Source organism: Chrysochloris asiatica, unplaced genomic scaffold (assembly GCF_000296735.1).
Source record: "Chrysochloris asiatica unplaced genomic scaffold, ChrAsi1.0 scaffold00038, whole genome shotgun sequence".
NCBI classification, from domain to species: Eukaryota; Metazoa; Chordata; class Mammalia; order Afrosoricida; family Chrysochloridae; genus Chrysochloris; species Chrysochloris asiatica.
In genome coordinates, this window is record NW_006408556.1 from 465265 (window position 1) to 482145 (window position 16881).

Sequence of the window (16881 nt, forward strand, 5' to 3'; positions counted from 1 at the left end):
TTTTAAAATGTTTTATTGTGAATTATGCGATAGTTTACATGGGAGAACATTAGATTTACATTCATCCTATCATATATCATTTCATTGCCATTACTACAATCCCCTCCATGCATCATCAACCAACCAAAGGATATACCCTGCAAGCCTGTCCCCGGTCATCAGCACACAGCCCCTCTCCCTCTCTGGGTCTAAAGTCCCCAGCTGCTCCATCTCTCCACATCATCATCTCTGCCTTCATCTCTGATATCACTGTTTCTCTGGGTATGCTCTCCGCTCTTCTCCCTTGATGGTCCCAAGGACCTCCGCTCCTAGATTGCAAAGTCAATACCCACCTTTTGCTACAAAATGTCTACCTTTACATTTCCAACCCTCACAATCAGTCCTGATAACAATTATTCACTATTGTATCTCAAGAGACCTATCTACATCTCCTTTCATCAGCCCCGCCTAGACAGATTGGATACTACTCAGTGGAGAGTCTACCTCCCTCCATGCCCTCTGGATCTAGGCTCCCTCTTGAAAGTTTGTAATCCAGTCACTTCTTGCCTTTGTAGCCCTCCTGCCCCCAGAGGTAACCAATGTCCAAGTTGCCCATCCCTGTCTACTCTGTGTATGGCGAGTGGGGGTGGGAATGATCCTCGCTGTAATGATTTGTTCCCTCTTTTTAGCTACTGCATCCATAGGTGTAGGTCAAGTTCATCAAATTGTATCAGATTACTATTTTTTCCCTCTTCTTTCTGCTTCTAGTTGAGTTCTGATCATCCAGTCAGTGAAGCCAGGTTAAATGGTTATTCTTGTGCATATTCCCTCTCTTCTTATTGTCTGGATGCTTCACTCTCCACTCTAGTCCTCTGTGGCTATGTCACTGACTCTGGGCCCAAGAGTCCCCGGGTCTCGCCCCACTGCTGGCCAACCAGGTCTCCACCAGGTTCACAGGAGTCTATTGAATGTTGTAGGGCTTGGTTCACAGCTTCATTGCTATTTTCCCCTCATTTCCCCTTATCAGTGACAAATGTCATCACCAATCAAAGCAAAGCTTTCTGCATCATTCAACATTTTGCCCATAGAATTTTCAGTATTTAAAATCTAGGCTTGAAGTTTTTCTTCAGTTCTTTCAGATGAGAAATACAGAACATATTCTTCATTTGTGGTTTTCTAACTCCAGGTCTTTACACATTTCATTATAATACTTGACTTTGTCTTCTGAAACTGCCCTTTAAATTTTTCAGTTCAGCTTTTTAACACCCTCATGTCTTCCATTCAGAAGCTAACTGAAGGATCATTGGTTCAGACATACCAGTTGCTTCATGGAAAAAGATCTGGTAATTTGTTCTACAAGATTTGTGGCTGTTTTTGTTAAGTGCCATCGAGTCAGTTCTGACTCATAACAATTCTGTATAGGGTCTCTTAGGAGCAGCTGTTGAATTTTAACCACCAACCTTGCTGGTCAAATTAACCTTGAGGTCAAGTGCTTATCCTATGAACCTCACCTAGGAAATCCTATACTATCATTCTACTCTGTCTTAGAGGGTCTTTGTGAGTCAGGATTGACTTGATGACACACAATAACAACTTAGGAAATAGAAAATGCTTACTTAACTTAGTACTTTTGGATCCTACTGAAAATATGTTTCCCTGATGTTAAAATGTGGTGCTGTGGGTTAATGCACTGGACTGCAAAGTTGGTTTGAACCACAAGGTCCATGGGTGAAGCTCACCAGGCACTCCTTGAAAACCCTATACAGGATAACTATGGGTCAGAACTGACTTGATGGCACTTAACAACAACAACAACTGTTAAAGTACACAGACAAATATTTGTCCTAGATTCTCTTCTGTTTCCTAAATGTTCTCCTCTATTGCATGTTAAACTAAACAGACAAAAGAAAAAGTAATATTTTTGATTCAATGGAGTATGCTTGTTTTAAAGATTACAGTAATCAAGTATATTCCTGGGTGAAGCAAAGAGTTAACTAGCCTTGCTTCTACCTGAAAGTTTGATGGTTTAAATTCACCCAGAAACTCCTCAGAATTAAGACCAGGCAACCTACTTTCCAAATTCAACTACTGAGAACCCTGTGGAGCATATTTCTTTCCTGAATCACATAGGGCCAGTGTATGTTAGAATCAACTCAATAGTAATTTGTTACTTGTTGCAATTGTTGTTAGGTGGTTAGGTTGGTTCCAACACATAGCGAACCTATATAGGAATTCTGAGGCTGTAAATCGATACAGAAGCAGAAAGCATCATCTTTTTCCATGGAGCAGTTGTAGATTTGAACTTTTGCCCTTGTGGCTGTCCATTGCTTATCCTACTTAGCCGCCAGTGCTTCCTTTTACTGGTTGCCAGTTGTTTTTGTTGAGTCTGTTCCACCATGTAGTGATGCAGTATAGGGATTTCAATGAGCAACTGGTGGGTTTGAACCAATGATCTTAGATATTAACAATTAGCAGTCCAGTGCTGTCCTATGGCGCCACACCAGGACTGATTAGCAGTCTAATAATATTATAATAAAGGAACAACGAAGGTCAAATAAACCTATACCAAGAAGACTCAAAGACTCATAAATTGCTAATTTTTTTTTATTATTCTAAAATATAGAACATGAATGAGAGATTAGTGCAGAGAAACTGCAAAGGACCATAAAACAGAATGAGAGTCAGTTCTCCTATATGAATCTTTGACAAGCTCCAGACTTACAGATGCCAAGTCAAGTTGTGTCAACTGCATATTCCAGAATTTTAATGAGTCTTCCTCTAATCCTGATGCCACATTCTTTTTCATATCATACAGCTTCTTGGCTGATTTACTCAGCATAATGATTGAATAGGATACAAAACTGATGCACACCTTTCCTGATTTGAAATCATTCAGTTCAAACTACTACTTCTTAGTCTGTTTGCAGGTTCCTTATGAATACAGTTAGTGTGCTGGAATTCCCATCCTTCCATAGATCGTTATGGTTTACACAGTGAAATACCTTTGCATAGTCAGCAGAGCACAAATAAACATCTTCTTGGTATTCTGTGTTTTTAGCCAAGATCCACCTGACATCAGCAGTGATATCCCTCATTCCAAGTCCTCTTCTGAATCCAGCTTGATTTTCTGGCAGCTCTTTGTCAGTGTACTGCTGAAAACAATTTTTCACCTCTTGAAATGGCTTAACAGCAACTAAATATTGTTGGTACAGTGATTGTGTATTCCTTTTAATGCTTTATGCATCATTCAACATTTTGATAATAGAATTAACCAATATTTCAAATTGAGACATTAATTTTTTTCTCCATCTTCAAAAATACTGAGTGTGTTCATCCCTTTAGCTTCTACTCCAGGTTTTTTGCACATTTCAGTATAATACTTTGTTTTCTTGAATTGATCTTTAAAATTTTCTGTTCAGCTCTTTTACTTCATTTCTTCCAGTTGTTTTTAGCTTCTCTGTGTCCAGAAGCAAGTTTCAGAGTCTCTTCTGACATTCATTTTTGTCTTTTCTTTATTTTCTGCCTTTTTAATGACTTTTTGCTTTTTTATTGTATGGTGATCTTGATGTCATCCCATAACTCTAATCATCTTTGGTCATTAGTGTCTAATGCATCAAATCTGTTCTTGAAATAGTTTCTAAATTCAGGTGGGATATAATTAGAGTTGTATATTGGCTTTCATGGAGTTGTTTCAAGTTTCTTCAGCTTCAGCCTGAACTTGCATATGAGCAACTGCTGATCTGTTCTGCAGCCAACCCCTGTTGAACTTCTTGATAGACTTCCCACAGATGTAGTCAATTTTATTCTTTGTATTCCATTTGATGAGGTCTGTGTGTATAGTCACCATTTATGTTGTTGAGAAAGTTATTCCAATGTATAAGCTGTTGGTCTTGCAAAATTCTATCATTTGATCTCTAGCATCATTTCTATCACCAAGGCCATATTTTTCAGCTACTGATCCTTCTTTGTTTCCAACTTTCACATTCCAATCACCAGTAATTTTCAATGCACTGTGACTGCGTGTTTGATCATTTTCAGAGTGAAGACATTGGTAGACTCTTCAATTTCATCACCAGTTTGCTAGCATTCAATCAAGTATCTATTCTTTAGAAGCACTGAATAAATTGCAGCTATACTTGCACTCCAGGTATGGCTCTATAGGATCAGCACTGGACTACAAACCACAAGGTTAGCAGTTCAAACCCACCAGCTGTTCCACAGAAATCCTATACATGTTCATTATGAATCTGAACAGATTCAGCAGCACTTATTAACAGCAACATACTTTCACATTTGCCACATATATATAGATCATGCTATTTTCTAAATGATAACAGTCTGAAATACTAGAGAACTTCAAAAAGTTCATGGATAAATTTTATTACTTTTCAATTCCATTTTTTTTCCACAAACTTTTTGAAGCTCCCCCACACCTCAGATTTGCAGTTCAAGAAGAACAATTTAATTGCCAATTTGATAATCACCCTCTTGCATCCTTTACAAAATTATTTATCTAAGTAAATGAGCAACATGCCTTTTTCTTTTTCAGCATATATTTTAGAAAAGAAAATCAAGTTCATTTTTCTTTTATGTAATATAATTGTATGGGATCCTTCCCAGCAAGTTTCTCTTTTTATTCCCATTTGACATTAAAACAGCTTTTTTGCTTTGCTTTTCAAGTAAGCTGCTAAAGGAATTTGTAATTTTGCTCTCTTTCTGGTATTCTGTGTTTTCAGCCAAGATCCATCTGACATATGTAATGATATCCCTCTTTCCAAGTCCTATTCTGAATCCAACTTGATTTTCTGGCAGCTATTTTTGATGTACTGCTGCAAAAGTTTCTGAATTATCTTCAACAACATTTTGTTGCTATGTGGTATAAATGATATATGGAGTCCTGGTGTTGCGCTGTGAATTAATGTGCTGGACTGCAAAGTCAGTTTGAACCGCAAGGTCAGCAGTGCAAACTCACCAGATACTCCTTGGAAACCCTATGCAGGCTTGCTGTGGGTCGGAACAAACCCGATGACAGTTAATAACAACAACAATTAATGATATAGTTTGATAAATTCCACATTCGATTAGGTCACCTTTCTTGAGAATTTGCACAAGTACAGATCTTTCCTATATAATGCATACTTTTTGTCGTATCTTTGCCTCTTTTGTGTATTCCCATTTACTTTTTTTTTATCCTTTTAATGAATGAACTCATTCTAAATCCCTTTTTGCTTGTTTACATTGTCTCTATATTTCAGTTATCATTTTTTAACAATAATTTCCCTGTTTATGTGTTTAAAATTAAAATGCCTTTAGAGATCATCTGACTTAATTTTATCCATAAAAAAATCATTTCTTAGGGTGTAGCAATTTACTAATGTGATGGGAATGATTATGGTCCTTAGATTAATGCATACCTTTGCTTCTGTTCCTTTATCTCTTTGAGATACCCTGTCTTATCTGTATATCTCATTTCAGATGAGAGGAATGCTCAAATCCAGCATGGTAAGTGACTGTGATGTTCTTTGATGAAACAGTTTAACATCAACTAGATCTTTATGATACACTGACTCTGTATATTCCTTCCATTTTCTTTTGATGCTTCCTATATCTTTCAATACTTTGACCATAGAATCCTTCAATATTAGAAGTTGAGGCATGAATGTTTTCTCCAGTTTAAAAAATGCTGAGTGTGTTCTTCCCTTTTAGTTTTCTAACTCCAGGTTTTTGCACATTTCATTGTAATACTTTACTTTGTTTTCTTGAGCTTCCCTTTGAAATTTTCTACTTCATCATTTCTTCCAATTGCTTTAGCTTCTGGGGCTCAAATTTCACAGTTAATCAGAGATTCAATTTTTCACTAAGCTCTAGTTCTGAAATGATCACTATTTGAGCATAGATAGAAGGCAATCTTAAAATGATATCAAATGTATTTATAATCAAAGTGAGTATCTTTTGATTGAGAAAAAAATAAAAATAAAATACATGTCCTATAATGAGAACCTTAGTTTTCCTTTCTTTTTTTTCTGCTTCCCTTTCTTCTATCTTTGTTATTTCTATTCCCTCTCAATTATTTGTTTTGTCACTCTGGCTTTTCTTCCTTCTTTCCTTCCTTCTCTCTCCCTTCCTTTATTATTAATATAATTTCTTCTATTAGTTCATATTCTCATTTTCTATCCATTTATCATTCAATATTCATATTTTAAACAATATATCATTCTCTATCCATTTATTTCCTCTATTTCTTTGCTCCTTCCTTTTCTTGCTTTTATTATTTTTTTCTTCTGAATTATATTTTTCCACACATGTATATATTAGCTCCCAAAATTTCAGGCTATGCTTAGGAAAATAATTTTTATCTATGCATGAGAAAGGAAAGGAAGAGAGAATCATAATGATAAAATAAATGAGTAACTATAAAATAGTGGTGCTGAGAAGAAGGAAATAATATGAGGAGGACCAGCATACCCTAATGATATTTCATAATTTTGTCCACTTGTAGACTGTCAGATGACATCATTGCGCCCTGGTAAGTGATGTTCCTATGGCCATGATACTTATCATTAATTGTAAGATATATAACTGAGATCTTTACAGTGTAATTGGAGTGCAAAAGTTGAAGAAGAAAAAAAAAGCAAGTGTCAGTATCAGTACTTGGAAAATATAGCCTTGGTGTTAAAAATAATGCCAAGAGATCACATGAGATAATTTTGAAACACATACAACTTATTCATTACAAATACCTTTTTTCAACAACATAAATGGTGTTTATATGCCTGGCCATCACCATATGGATTCAACTCAACTATACCTGTGGAAAGAGATGATGGAGCAAATCAATATAATTAGTCAGAACTAGACCAGGGACAAACTGTGGAACAGACCACCTCATATACTTATTCAAATTGAAGGTGAAGAAAATTAAAACAATTCTATGAGAGCCAAAGTGCAATCTCAAGGATATCTCACATGAATTTTGAGACCCCCTCAAAAACAGATTTCAAGCATTGAAAAGTAATGACTGAAGACCAGAATAATTGCGGGATGACATTAAGGCTATCCTATATGAAGAAATCAAAAGGTCATTAATAAACAGAAAAGAAAGAAATGGATGTCAGAAAAGACTCTGAAACTTGATTTTAAGTAAAGAGAAGTCAAAGCAAAAGGAAAATATGATGGAGTAAAAGATCTGAACAGAAAATTTCTCAAAAAACAGCTTGAGAGAACTATTCAAATCAGGAGAACTATTAAAAATCCCAACGGCAGTTACTGAAAGCCTGTGGTGGCCCTCGGGGCGCTGAGGTAACCATGGGATCTTTTTGGGAGCCACCTGGGACCCTGTTTTCTAGGCTGTCTGGGCCTCGTCTTTTCGTCTTCGAGATCTTTTTCTACCCCGGGCCAGATCTGACTCTGCCTTGACACATAGTTGTGGACTAAGAATGGAAGGAACAAATAATTTCAAAACTCCAAGGAAATTATCGGAGAAAAGGAAATCTGTACTATGTTCAACTCCATGTGTAAATATTCTTGCCTTTCCATTTTGCAGAGCTTGGCTTTGGTACTGGAGTAAATGTTTACCTTATGAAAAGATCTCCAAGAGGTTTGTCTCGTTCTCCTTGGGCTGTGAAAAAGATTAATTCTAGATGTAATGATCAAAATCAAAGTATGTCTCAAAAGAGACAGAATGAAGAAGCTAAGATTTTGAAAAGCCTTCATCCAAACATTGTAGGTTATAGTGTTTTAAGGAACCCAGAGTAGTCTGTGTCTTGCTATGGAATGTTGCACAGGGTTTCTGAGGCTGTAAATCTTTACTGGAGCAGAAAGTCTCATCTTTCTCCCTCACAGCAGCTGGTAGTTTCGAACTGCGACCTTCAGGTTCGCAGCCCGATTCGTAACCACTACGCTACTAGCGCTATGGAACATGGAGGTAAAAAGTCTCTAAATGACTTAATGTTGTTCTTGTTATGTGCTGTGGAGTCGGTTCCGACTCATAGCAACCCTGGACAGGGTTTCCGAGGCTGTAAATCTTTACGGAAGCAGAAAGCCTCATCTTTCTCCCGCGAACAGCCCATAGTTTTGAACTGCTGACCTTGTGGTTCGCAGCCTGATTCGTAACCACTACGCTACCAGAGCTCCTTAAATGACTTAATAGAAGAATGAAATGAAGACAGATGAAATCCATTTCCAGAGACGAAATTTTAAATTTTGCTCCGAACATAGCAAGAGGCTTAAAGTTTCTGAATATCTGCACCAAGAAAAGAAACTGCTTCATGGAGATGTCAAGTCTTCAAACGTTGTCATTAAAGGTGATTTGAAACTATTAAAATCTGTGATGTAGGAGTCTTTCTACCATTGGACAAAAATATGACCGTGACTGACCCTTGTTGTTATGTGCCATGGAGTCGGTTCCGACTCATAGTGACCCTGTACAGGGTTTCCGAGGCTGTAAATCTTTACAGGAGCAGAAAGCCTCATCTTTCTCCCACGGAACAGCTGGTAGTTTAGAACTGCTGACATTGTGGCTTGCAGCCCGATTCGTAACCACTACGCTACCAGAGCTCCTTTGGACTCCTGTTATATTGGAACTTAGCCATGGAAATGCAAAGAAGCTTTGGAGGAAAATGGTGTTATTACCTACAAAGCTTTTGGGCTTACTCTGTGAGAAATGATGATTTTTATCTATTCCACACATTAATCTTTCAGATGATGTTGATGAAGAAAAAACTTTTGATGAAAGTGACTTTGATGATGAAGCATATTATGCAGCTTTGGGAACTAGGCCTACTATTAATATGGAAGAGTTGGGTGAATCATACCAGAAAGTGATTGAACTCTTCTCTGTATGCACTAATGAAGATACCAGATACTGTCCTTCTGCAGCACACATCGTTGAAGTTTTGGAAATGGATGTAGAGTGGTCATTTCATTTGCATCATCACATCAGCATGAAACATGGCTCATTTATATAACTCATTATATAACTCATTTACAGTGGTAATGCATTTATAGCATTACTATGCATTATATAATTATTATGATAATCTGTAATTATTAGACTCTTTGAAAGTGGCATGTTTTAGAACCATGGCATCTTGTTAACATTTGAATAACAATTTTTAGTATTAGGATATGTCTTATATGCTTATGATGAGAAGCATAAGATCATTTGATAATTTGGGATTATAATGGCTGTTCTGTGAAGTTTAAGAAACTAGTTACTGATACACTGTTGTATCTAACAATTCAGATAACTTTAATTAATGATCTCAACTCTATTTTAATATCAACGGAAATTAGTATACTGTCCAGTATAAAATAAGTCTCTATTTGCTTATATTTTCTAACATTAAACCTTTTTCCAGCCTTTATTGGCTGGTTGGTGTGCTTATTAAATATGGTCCCTGAAAGCTGAGACTATGGCTTCAAAGAGTAAGTCCGTGGATACTTTCAGTTCAGTTGTTATATAGCTTATCCTACACCTTTGGATCTCCCTGAATCTTTTGTTTTGCTTTAATTTTTTAAATATATTTTCTGTTCTGAAATTCCTTTTTAATTTACAATTATATCCTAAGCCTTTCATGTTTTTAGTATGAAAACAGTAAAACTTAAATAGGACAGTACTGTAGAATAAATGGCACTTTTAGGTTTAAAAAAAAAAAATCAGCTTGAGAAGACAAACTTAAGTACTTTATGAAATGAGCAGTTACCTGGAGTTAGAAAGCCAAAAGGAATGAACACACTGAGTGAGGTGAAGAAAATATTCCAGCTTTGACTGACAATACTGAAGGATTCTATGGGGGAAATATGGGGATAAAAAAGAACTGGAAGAATCAAAATAAGATAGAAAAAATACACAGGGTCACAGCACCAAAGAATTGATTGCTATGTAACCATTTCATAGCTAGCATAGGATAAAGAACTGATGGTATTGAAGAAAGGAGTCCAAACAGCACTGAAGACATTGGTAAAAAGAAGTCTCTACAAATTTACAAAATACAAATTGAGATTCTCTATAAAGTGATGCAATGCTGGAAGCATTCACTCAATTATGCCAAGGAATCTGGAAAACAACTAACTAGCCAATCAACCAGAAGGAATTTATGTTTATGCCCATTCCAAAGAAATGAGATCTAATGAATGCACAAATTATCAAACAATATCATCAATGTAACATACAAATAAAATTTTGTTGAAGATAGTTTAAAAATAGTTTAGCAGTACTTCAACAAGGAAATGCCCAAAATTCAAGCTAGAATCAGAGGAGACACAGAATTAAGACTACCATTGCTGATGTCTGATGATTCTTGATTGAAAACAAAGTATACTAAAGAGATGCTTACCTGCATTTCATTGACTATGCACAAGCATTTGACTATGTTTGCCATAGCAATTTATGGATAAAAAATGAGAATTCCAGAACACGTTTTGTGTTTGGTTTAAAATCTGAAAGATGTGCATCATGGTTGTATCTTTTCAGGATATTTATTTAATCTGTATGCTGAACAAATAATCTAAGAAGTTGGACTATATGAAAGAGGAGTCATTGTCAGGATTTGAGAACGACAACCTATTAAATACATTCTCAAAGCTAAGAAAACTTGAGTCACTTATTTATAAATGTCAGTCTTCACTATGGAATATATATACCTCAGCATAAAGAAAACAACAATCCTCACAATTAGACCAATAAAGAAGAGCATGATAAATGGAGAAATATTGAAGTTGCCAAGAATTTTGTTTCACATGAATCCAAATTCAATGTTCATGGAAGCAGCAGTCAAGAAATCAAATGACTTATTACACTGGGAATTTCTTCTGCCAAAGACCTCTTTAAAAAGCACCCATGTCATTTTGAGGTCTAAGATCTGCCTGACCCAAGCAATAGTATTTTCAGTCACTTCATGTGTGTGTGAATGAGGAAGACCAAAGAAGAATTTATAACTTTGAATTATGGTGTTGATGAAGTATATTGAATATACTATTGACAGCCAGAAGAAAGAACAAATCTGTCTTGGAAGAAGATGCAACTTAGAAATGAGGGTGATGAGACTTCATCATATGTACTTTGGACATGTTATCAGGAGGGAGAAGTCACTGGAGAATGACATCATTCCTGGTAAATAAGAGGGTCAGCAAAAATGAGTAAGACCATCAGCATGATGGGTTGACTCAATAACTCTAATAATTAGTTCAAACATTGAAATGGTTGTGAGGATGGCACAGGATTGGGGCAGCATTTCATTCTATTGTACACAGGGTCACTATGGCCCCTAACAACAACTGAAACCCTATATTCTGTAAAATATTATGCTAAATAATGCATGAGAATTTAGGGTTTCAGTTGTTGTTAGGTACCATTAAGCTTTTTCCAACTCATAGTGATTATATATATTTTTTTCTTTATTCTCATGCATTATTCTCATGGCACACACACACCTAGAAACTTGTACATTAATAAAAGCAAAGCAAAAGACAATCAGTGATTCACATTTGTTGTTGTCACTGTTAAGTGCCTTTGAGTCAGTTCTGACTCACAGAAATCAAGTACACAACAAAGTGAAACACTGTCCAATCCTGTGCCACCCCCACAATTGTTGTTACGCTTAAGCCCACAGCCTTTAGAAGAATGAAATTGCTATAAAGTAAAAAAAGAAACAACAACAACAACAAAAAAAAACTACAAAAAAAATGCTTCATAATCTGTTACTTGTTATTGTTGTTGTTAAGTGCCATCGAGTTGGTTCCAACTCATAACAATCCTCTATAGTGTTTTCAAGGAGCAGCTTGTGAGTTTGAAATGCCAACCTTGTGGTTTGCAGTCCAGTGCTGATCCTACAGCACCACACCAGGAGTCCATTACTTAGGAAGTCTCAAAAATAATGAGTAGCTCTATACCTTTTCATCTTAAAGTGAAGTTCATCTTTTGTCAAGCCTAATCCAGTGACAAAATATGTCCAATTCACTTTTAAATAGTCTTATTATTAAGCATTCACCACTCATCTGTCAGTTTGTCTTACTGTGGTGGCTTGCATGTTGCTGTGATTCTTTAAGCTATGCCATGGGTATTTTAAATACGAGCAGGATCTCCCGTGATGGCCAGGTTTCAGCTGAGCTTCCACACAAAGACAAAGACCACAGCCTTCAGTATATGTTGCATCTCAATATAAAGACAACAAAAATCTTTGCCACTGGACCAATAAACAAAATCCATATAAATGGGGGAAAAAAATGAAGTTGTCAAAGACTTCATTTTGCTCATATTAACCATCAACACTCATGGAAGCAGCAACCCAGAAACCAAGCAATGTATTGCACTGGGCAAATCTGCTGCTCAAGACCTCTTAAGAGTGTTGAAGAGCAAAGATGTCAGTTTGAGGACTAAGGTGTACCTGATGCAAACTATGGTATTTTTAATAATCTCATATGCATGTGAAAATTGGACGGTGAATAAGGAAGACAATAGAAGAATTGATGCATTTGAATTACGGTGCTGGAGGAAAATATTGAAAGTACCATGGACTGCCAAAAGAACAAACAGATCTGTGTTGGAAGAAGTACAGTCAGAGTGCTTCTTGGAAGACAGGATGGCCAAACTTCATCTTTCATACTTTGGACATATTATTAGAAGGATCAGTCCCTGGAGACAGATATCATGTTTGGTACAGTGAAAGATCGGAGAAAAAGAGAAAGAACTCCAATGAGATAGATTAACACAGTGGCAGCAGCAATGTGCTTAGGCGTAGCAATGATTGTGAGGTTGGCCCAGGACCTTGCAGTGTTTCCTTCTGTTGTGCATAAGGTTGCTAAGAGTTGGTACTGACTCAATGGCACCTAACAACAACAACATTAAGCATAAATTTAGTTTCAAGTCTCTCCTGTCAGTTGACAGAGTCACCAAGTATAAGAGAAAAAACTGCTGTGAATTGATGCTGGAGGGTACAATGGTAATTAAAAAATCAGAACAGATTATATTGAATAAAACCATCTTTGCACCAAATTTACTAAATTAAACCTGGAATAAGCAACTGTGCAAAATTAAGCAGATTCTATATCCTTATTCTCATCTCGGTTTCCTCTTCTGCATTGTGGTAATAATTTACTCACTGAGAACCACTGAGGATCAAATTGATGCTACTTGTAATGTGGACAGTAAATCAGTGGCAATTGTGGTGGTGGAAGTGGTGATGATGATGATGGTGATCATGACCATAACAATACTATTTAAAAAGAATATATTAAGGGATCTTTTCAGGTAAATTATAAGCTTTAGTCATAAAAATGTAAAATATCTTTCCTTCTATTTCAAGTAAGGCACTCTGGTAGTGTAGTGATTATGAGTCAAGCTGCTAATTTCACTGACAGCAGTTTGAAACTACCATTAGCGGGAAAAAGATGAGGCTTTCTGCTCCTGTAAAGATTTACAGCCTCAGAAACCCTACACAGGGTCGCTGTGAGTTGGAACCAACTTCGCAGCACATAGTCCACCAAGACCATTTCAAGTAAGTGGTCCTGGTGGAGCGCCATGGATTAATGTGCTGAATGGCAAGGTCAGTTTAAACTGCAAGGTCAGCAGTTCAAGCTCACCAACTGTTCCTTGGAAACCCTATACAGGGTAGCTATGAGTTTGAGCTGACTCCATGAAACTTAACAACACAACAAGATTTCAAGAAAAGCCATGTTGACCTTATAGTCATTTCAATACAACACCTGGGAAATTATTGTTTATATTTTATCTTTGAAGCTAGTATATTACACATATGTTTTGTGCAAAAATGTCTTGGAAAAGATTTTTTTTCCTTATCTTATTTCTGTTTCAAAGTGACTCATAGTATTCTCTTTATTTTTTTAGATGAACTGCAGAAATACGGTAAACTTTAATGGCAAATAATTTACACGTTATGATCTTCCTATAGTGATTTCTGCTTGATTCCTCCATTTTCTGTACTTTTAATTTCATCTACAAAATGTTTGTGTAAATTTCCCTCTTGTGCTTTTTGATCATGACTTTCCACTTTCTCTATCTAAGTATCTCTTCTTTGTATACTTCTCTCATCAGTTAGCACATGTTTCCTATTCTTCCATTGTCTGTATCTAAAGCACTATTTCTTCATTATTCTTCATAATACTGACAATAGCTCTTTCTTGCCTACCTTGAGATGAGGAAAATGCTGATATGATAATGTATTGGACAGAACATTTGCAGGGACTGCTCTGCTCATTGTCTCTTTATAGGAAAAACTCTTTGAAGCAAGACACTATTTAAGTTTACAAGACACTTTGTTAAAAAGGATGCTGATATTCAATGTTTTGCGACTGAAACTTTAGTTGGCTAGACCTGAATCACAGTCATCTATTTTGCATAGTATTTAGGAGTCTTTATTTTACAGTTTAACTGTAGAAACTTTGTCACATTATTGAGCCCTTTGATCCTCAGATATTTCTTTTTAAAGACTAAGAAGTATTGGTGGTGGTGGTGGTGATGTGCCATGGAGTCAGTTCCGACTCCTAGGGACCTTGTACAGGGTTTCTGAGGCTGTAAATCTTCTTGGGAGCAGAAAGCCTCATCTTTCTCCCATGGACCAGCTGGTAGTTTTGAGTTGCTGACCTTGAGGTTAACAGCCTAATTTGTAACCACTACACTACCAGAGTTTATTTTGTTAGGTACTGCTGAACTGCAATCGTGTAATCAGAAGAACAAAACACCACTCAATGATGTGGCATCTTCACAATTGTTATGTTTGAGTCCATTGTTGCTGCCACTGTGCTAGTTCATCTCATTGAGAGTTTTCCTCTTTTTTGCTGACCCTCGCTTCTACTAATATGATGTCCTTCTCCAAGGACTGGTCTTTCACGATAACATGTCAGATGTAGGAGAGATGAAGTTTTGCCTTCCTCGCTTCTAAGGAGTATTCTGGTTGTACTTTTTCCAAGATAGGTTTGTCTGCTCTTCTGGCAGTCCATGGTACTTTCAATATTCTCCAACACCAAATTCAAATGCACCAATTCTTCTATGGTGTATTGCCCTTATTCATTGTCCAACTGTCTCATGTATATGAGGTGTTTGAAAAGACCATGCCTTGGGTCAGGTTTAATTTCATTCTCAAAGTGACATGGTTGCTGTTTAGTACTTTAAAGAGGTCTTGTAAAGCAGATTTGCCTAATGTGCTATGTCATTTGATTGTGGATCCAAGCAAAACAAAGTTTTTGACTATTTTAACCTTTTCTCAGTTTATCATGATCAATTGTGAGGATTTTCATTTTCTTTACTTTAAAGTCCAATCCATACTTGGACTGTGTCTTTAATCTTCATCAGTAATTATTTCAATTCCTCTTTGCTTCAAGCAAACAAAGATGTGTCATCTACATATCACAGGTTGTTAATGAGGCATCCTCCAAACCTGATACCATGTTCTTCTTCATATATTGCAACTTCTTGAATTATTTATTCAGAATACAGATTATGAATAAATATGGAGAAAGGATACAACCTGGCACACATCTTTCCTGATTTTGAACTATTCAGTATTCCCTTATTCTATTCAAGTGATGGTTCTTGGTCTATGTACAGGCTCCTTATGAGTAAGATTAAGTGTTCTGAAATACCCATGCTTTACAATGTTATCCATAGTTTATTATGATCCACACAGTCAGATTCCTTCGCATAGTCAATAACACAAAAGTAATCCTTTTTCTGGTAGTCTCTGCTTTTAGCCAAGTTCCATCTAACAACGGTGTTGTTATTGTTCCAACTCATAGTAACCTTGACTAGAGTTTCTAGTCAGTTCCAACTCATAGTAAGCTTGAATAGAATTTCCAAGGAGCACATAATGAGCTTGAACCACTGACTTTGTGATTCAAACTGACATTGCAGTCCAGTGCATTAACCTGTAGTGCCACACATTAGCAATGATATTCCACAATTATTTTCCAGCAGTCATTTAAGTGCCTACTCATTGAAAGTACTGAATAATTGTTGCCATTCTTGTTCAGATGATATATAACACAACTTTGTGCATGCTTAGTAGAGAGTCAGTGGAAAACAAAAAGACACTATAGGAGATGGATTGTCACAGTGGCATAACAATAGACTCAAACATAGGTACAGTTGTAAGGACAGCACTGAACTGGACTTCTGGTGCGGCCCTCCCTGTAGGATAAGCACAGAATGCTTGGTAAGGAGTCAGTGAAAAACAGAAAAACACTTAAGGTGATGGACTGTCATAGTGGTACAACAAACTCAAACATAAGGACAGTTGTGAGGATGGCATAGAACTAGACAGTGTTTCTTTCTGTGGCCACATAGGGTCACTAGGAGTTGGAACTGAATAGAGGGCACCTAGTAACAACAAACAGTCTGAAATAGTTCTTAAACAGCAATTCATTAAAGAATTGTGCAATCGCTTTCTTAGATATTCACTGTAAAATTATTTATGTAAGTATATAAGTGATATAATATTGTCTTATTCCCTTCTTTCTTTTTCAGCATATATTTTAGAAGAAAATAGTGAGTTTTTTTTTTTTAATTATCTTAATAAACTTATATAACTGTGGGGCATTTTTCCTAGTAAGTTCATTTGTTGTTTATCCCATGACATTGAAAAAGAGTTCTAATTTTGTTTCAGGAAAACTTCAAGAGGAAATTGGTAATTATATTCTCACTGCTAAAATCTTTGCAAGCTTATATTAACCTAAGCAATATTTTACTTCCCTTCACACTTTCCACTTAATTCCTTATTCCAGATAACTTTTACATTTCTCTGTCTCCATATTGAAATTGTAATCCTGGTGTGGTGTTGTTGTTGTTGTTAAGTGCTGTTGAGTCAGTTCCGACCCATAGCTACCCTGTACAGGGTTTCCAAGGGTGTAAATCTTTATGGGAGTAGAAAGCCTCATCTTTCTCCCGCG

At 36.4% G+C, this 16881-nt stretch overlaps 1 pseudogene; it reads left to right on the forward strand.

Annotated features, from left to right (window-relative positions):
• Positions 1-7415: 7415 nt before the first annotated feature.
• On the forward strand, positions 7416-8945 carry LOC102817979 (annotated as a pseudogene).
• The last annotated feature ends 7936 nt before the right edge of the window (positions 8946-16881 follow it).